A 6,326-nucleotide genomic window follows, 5' to 3' on the forward strand; every position below is an offset into this window, starting at 1 on the left:
AAGTATACCAAGTACCAAAATAAACTTTACTTTGTGTATCTTACTGCTCCTGAAATAGGTGGAAAAATTAATGGTAGATATTTTGGCTCAAAGCTACATACATTAATTCATATACAAAACAGTTATTTAAACTTTAACCCCTTTCCTGCTGTGTAATTTAAACCTGAGCTCATGTTCTCCATACCATGGGAACACAGGGCTGGGAGCACAGCACCACCCAGCCCAGGGACCGTGCGTGGCTGCGGGGAGGCTGGAGAGCTGCTGGAATCCTTGGGCCGGCTGGCCTGGAGGAGAGAACACCTTTGTGCTCTGAATGTGGGACAGCATGTGGTCAAACTGAACCCTCCCCTGTGTTTATGGGCAGGAGGCTCCACAAGTGATGGTGCCAGATTGGAGTCATTGGCATCTGCCCTTGCACCTTTTATTAGGGTGAGGATAAAGGCCTGTAATCATGGCTCTGCTGGGCTGTGAGATGCCTTCACCCACCCGCTGTAAGGGCTGAGCCAGCAGTGGGCTGTGCTTGGGCATGTGGGGCCTGGTGAAAAAACAAGGCAGATACTGTCTCTGAGTTAAAAGGGTAATTTGTTAGAGAGGCAAAATCCACTGAGGCTACAAGACTGCTTCCCAGCGATTAGTTACCCAGAGTCAGGATCCTGCAGTATTAGATTGGATATCAGGAAGAAATCCCTCCCTGTGAGAGTGGGGAGGCCCTGGCACAGGGTGCCCAGAGCAGCTGTGGCTGCCCCTGGATCCCTGGAAGTGTCCAAGGCCAGGTTGGATGGGGCTTGGAGCAGCCTGGGACAATGGAAGGTGTCCCTGCCATGGCAGGAGGTGGAATGGGATGAACTTCAAAGTCTCTTCCAACCCAAACCATTCTGGGATTTTAATGTGACCCCTGTTTCTCTCAAGAGGTGAAGAAAGGTGAGCTGGAAAGCTGCCATTGCCAGTGTCTTATATAAGACAGAAGGAAAGAAAATGCATTCCCAGTAGCAAAATCTGCCCTCTGCAAGTGTTCCAGCAGGAGAGATTGGCAGGTGAGTGATTCCTATGCATAGCTCTCCTTCAAAGGCAGCAGAACAGAGGGGTTTAACCAAACATTTTAAAGCCCATCTTTTCCTATTTTCAAAGTTTGACAGTGGGAATGATTGAAGGTATTTCACCTATGGACAGTTCTTTGTTTATGCTGTTGGGTTTTTGGAAAGTGGTTTCAGACCACCAGCTTAGAGGCACTTACTGTATTTAAATTAATATATCCATGTGAATTTCTTCTGGAAGGAACCACTTCATCATCCAGCCTGATCTCCTTTCTCATATACAGCATTTGGACATCCCTTAGGATTCCAATGGACTTACTCTTCAACTTTTCCAGGTATCTTAAAATGAAGAGACATGAGCCCCTAGGAAGCATCCATGATTTCAGCTGGATCCTGGGTTGGTCTCTGTGGGTAGAAGGATCAGCACTCACTGTCTTCTTTCTCTTCTGTTTTGCACCATGGGAGAGTAGGAGCATGTTTTGCCTCTCAGGGTCAAACTTGGGAAGTGTCTTGCTTTTTAAGTGTCTTTTTTTGAGATGTTTTGGGGTAGGGGAGAATTGTCTGATACTCTTCAATGCCCACTCTCTTATTTTAGATGGTTAAATGTTTTCCTGTGTCACCTTGGCTGCTGTGCTTACACCACCTTTGGGTGTTGAACTGCTTCCTCCTGCAGCTTCGAAGTGCTGCAGTGCTGAGAGCAGAGGCATCCTCGATGATCTCCACATTCCTGTGCTAGCCAGTGCTTAAGTGCAGTTGCCACTTCCCAGATTTGTGACTCCCGTCCTCACCTTGCTCAAGGTGATGTTGCCAGTCGTGTCTCTGCCCCACCAAGCCCTAGGTCAGAACTGCTGCTCCTGACCTGGCAGTCGGAACTAAGCACTGTCCTGTCTCCCTGCCCATGCCCCGGAAAATGTGGGAAGCAGAACCTGGACACTAAGAGCAAGAACCAGAGCTGTAAATGAGATGAATGTAGAGTAGGTGAAGAGTAGCAAATGTGGGGGGGGGTGAGCATCAGCTGGGAGGGGACTGGTTGTGCAAGCTTGGTCCCTGTGAAAGGTGCCACTGCCAGTGCCTGGAACCACTCAGGAGCAGTGGAAGCCATGCCCTACCTTGTGAGCCACTTGTACTTTCCACATTCTCTTACTTGTTGGAGAATGGTTTAATCCTGGTGGTTGTCTGCATCGCAGGGATGTGCTAAAGTACTGCTTGAGCATTTGGAGAGATTTGCTGATCCCCTCTCCAGGGGCCCTGAATGAGGCATTGAGCTCCAAAGCTGCACTGGGTGCTTCCTTTCAGGAAAAGTCCCAGTGTAGGGAATTGTAAGTGTTTAAGTTAATCCATACCTAGAACTGCTGTGTCTTCCTAATTCTTCTGCAAAGAGCTGTGCCACAAATGCAGTGGTTATTTCAGGCCCCAGTGTGAGGTTTGGTCCTGGCCACAGCCTTGTGCACGAGCATTTTTGTTGGCTGATACTGGTGGCAGCTAATTTAGAATCATAGAATCATGGAACATCCTGACCTGGAAGGGACCCATCAGGATCACTGAGTCCAGCTCCTGGCTGTGCACAGGTCCCCAGGAATCCCACCCTGTGCCTGAGAGCATTGTCTAGGTTTCCTAATGGAGACCTCCTTGTATGGGCTCCTCCCCTCCCCATCTGCCTCTTCACATCTGCCCTGCTTTGTCTGATCTCTTGTCTCCTTGATTAATGAACTCTAATCAAGGCTTCTTTGCTCTTTTCTCTGCAAGAGGCTGTGATGAACCCATGTCCTGTCCTTCCCACTGACCTGCACTGTGTCCAGCTCTCTCTGGCTGGAGAAACACCTGTCTCAACTCTCTGGTGACGATGTTCCTGTGCCAGAGGGAACAGGATCTCCATCTTTGGGCACATTGTGTCTGCACAGCCTGGCCCTCAGCTTGCTCCGTGTTCTCCTGAAGGTCTGGGAAGGCAAGGAGAGGACAGCAGCTTACATGAGTGCCTGGGAAAGTTGGCAAGGACATAGGAAAGTCCCTGAGGCTCAGCACAAGTGACCAGTGGGCTCTGCTGCTTATGAAGTGCCTGCCCCTCCTCTGGCTGCAGAGGGACTGTCACCTGTGGAGGCCAGGCACCCTGATGGGGCAGTTATGCATTAACAATCCTGTGATCCTTCCCAGACTCATCTGGTGAGGTTTTCTTTGACCACTGCCCCTTCTTCAGGTGCTCAGGGCTGCCCTGTGCATCCCACGTGTGTTCTTCCTGAAGTTGCTGAACATGTTGAGGGAGTAGTTGTTTTGCTTACAGTCATTCGACCTGCTGGGCAGCTTGCTCTGCTCATTTGTGGGACAGAAGAGATGGCTGGGCCTCATCCTTCCACTGGGAATGCAGAGCTCACATGAGAGTGATTCCACCTTCTGCTGTTACATCTCAGTGTCTGTTCAGATGTGACATGCTGGGAGCAGCCAGGGAGTTCAGGACAAGTGGCAGTAGATCTGCCAGAGGGACCTGGGGTAGGTTAGTGGAGACACTCCCAAACACTGCCTTGAATTTTTTAAAATCTTCTTTTAGAAAGCCTTCTGTGTACAAAAAATGCTTTTTTTTTTTTTTTCCCCCAAGGCAAACTTCCTCAGTTTAACTTGTCATGTAAAGAGCAGCATCTGTAATCAGCAACATCTTCTGTCCTGCTGTTGCTGTCTCATGCAGGTGTGTTCATCTGGGAGGGCCCTGCACAAGCTGCTGAGCCTGGATCCTGTTGGGAGCTACTGCAGCTCTTCCAGAGGTGAGAGCTCCCTCATGCTCATTGTGGAAGTGAGGAGTCCTGCACACTCAGAGCCTTCATTAATGACTACATCACAAAGAGCTGGGCTCCTTCATGCCTCATCCCCTCTGCCAGCTCCTGGGCTGCTCCACATCCTGTCAAAACCAGGCATCTTAGGCAGATTTACTCAGTGTCCCACATCCTTCCCTGTGCACCCTCTTCCTGCTGGCAGCTAGACCCAGTCATGTTGCAACACCCAGTTCTGTCTCTGTGGATTCCCTTTGGAAGGAAACACAGAAGGGGTATCTGGAAGTGCTTTTTCCCATGTTCAGTACGGGACAGCAGCTGAAGGAAGCAGCACACTGTGGTCCCTCTCCTGCCAGCTGTGCATCAGCCCCCTGAGCAGCTTGGGGCTGCACCTCAGAGGACCACCACAGCAGCTCCATGGACTCACATTGGCTTCCCAGCATGGCACAGGGGTGGTGGAGACCTTGGAGCTGCAACAGGACAGAACCTCTGTGCTGGGCACACCACTGGGCAGGAGCAGCAGGGCTGGGGGGGTCCCTGCCTCCCCTGACATCCTTTGTGGTTGGATCATTTGGTCTGTGCCTGGCAACTGGTCCAGTGCCCTCCTTCAGCTGTGCAGGTGTGAGGCTGCCTCTCCCCTGATGTGAGAGGGTCTTAACAAATGAATTGTAAAGATGAAACATGGGAATTGTGTCCTGCCACTGTGCTTAGATTCTGTAACACCATGGTTGGGAATCTTGGACAAAAAAAGGGGGAGATTTGACTTTGCTCTGTGGGTTCAGTGCTGACAGAGCTCAGTGCAGGAACTAAAATTGGGACTTTTCTCATCCAGCTGTGCTGGCTGAGTGCTTCTGGCCAGTGAATTCTGCAGTGGAGCACTGCTATGCAGTGCCTTCCAGAAATGCTGGTACAGTACTGAGGAGCACCCTGATGTTTCAAGATGGAAGATTGTATTTCAGTCTGAAATAGAGGGGAAAAAAAAAGCAAATCTGGCTTCTCTTGTTCCCGGGTGAGCGCTCTCCAAGATCTATCAGGAAACAGGCGGGCAGGCTGCCTCCCATGTGTGCGTGAAGAGGAAGCAGCAGGTACATTCTGTGGAGAGCCCAGGCAAGGTGTTTGTGTTTGCTGAGCTCCAAGAACATCTGTGGGATGGAAGAATGAAGTATTGCCTAATGCTTGGCTGAGCTCAGTTATCAGCCAGAGCAGAGCTGCCCAGGGACATTGACTTGGAAGTGGCACTTGGGGTGTGCGTTCAGCCAGAGGGAATTTTCCCCTTGTCTTTCTCTGCTGATTGCAGAAGGTGTGTAGACAAGACTTCCAGATAAGATCCCTGCTTTTAGCCGGTAAAAATGGGCTGATGAGATTCCCACATCCTGTGTTGGCCAATCAGCCTCTGGAGTGCCAATTAGAGCGCTTTTGCCAGACAGCAGGGACAGGACACCTCTCATCTAATTTTAGATGTCTGCATGGCAAACCTCTGTCACTGACTTGGGCAGCCCCAGCTCCTGCTGTCAGTGGGGGGAGGTAAGAGCTTCCCAGGCACATTTCATCCAACCTGTTCCAGGTATCTGCTGCAGGGTGAGGTAACTGACTCCTGGAAGTCTCTGCCTCTCCCCACCAGCCCTGGAGGAGCCCAGCCTGACAAGCTGGGCTGGAGATGTTTACATCGTGTGTGCTTTCATGTGCTGAGGACCATAAGAAATGACTGGAGGGAGAGTAGATCATTACCAAACAGTGCAAATCCCTTTGCAAATCCCCCTTACAGAATCAGCAGCAGAATATGCATTTGATTACTTCTTTTAAAATTCACACTCTTTCCAGCTCTTTAGGAAGGCAAAAAGTAGGGTGATGGTACACTTGTTTTCTGTTATCACCCTGGCAAAGCAGCTCCAGAAAAACACCTGCCATGTTAGAGCTCCTTCCCTTTGTTACTTCCCCAAACTTCCTTACACTGGGTTGGCTGTTCACTTCACATTTTAAGTTATTCTTTAAGCTGTTCCAATGTTTACTTTCACCCATAACACTTCTGTGCCAGCAGCTTTGTTATAGTTTTATCCCATCCCTACTTTGCCCTTGCTCACTGCATCACAGCCAACTGGCAGTCAACTTCTGTTTTCTTATTCAATCAGTGCAATGTTCTTGCCATTTGCAGTCCGCTCAGGCTTCATCCTGACTTCAGGCATCCAGAGACTAGACAGCTAATCCAAACTAATCATCCCACTCAGCTGTGGTCCATGGAGAGTGATAGTCCTTTGGGGACATGATTCATCCCAGCTGACTTAGAGCCTGGTGTCTGGATGTGCTGGTGCACACTCAGGCATGGCCGTCCCTACTCCACTGACTATCACCCCATGATTATTTCAGGGCACACATTTAGCTTTTACATTACGTAATTTAATTTAATCCCAGGGGATTTTGTAGATAAAAGCCCAATTGATTACATCAACTTTCCAGCCAGTTTTTCATTCCCTGGTTGCCTGTGTGCAGTTCAGTAGCTCCAGGGTGAGCTGATCTCTGCTCCTCTGCAGTTCTT

Source organism: Pyrgilauda ruficollis, unplaced genomic scaffold (genome assembly GCF_017590135.1).
Source record: "Pyrgilauda ruficollis isolate IOZ18807 unplaced genomic scaffold, ASM1759013v1 scaffold123, whole genome shotgun sequence".
Lineage (NCBI taxonomy): Eukaryota > Metazoa > Chordata > Aves > Passeriformes > Passeridae > Pyrgilauda > Pyrgilauda ruficollis.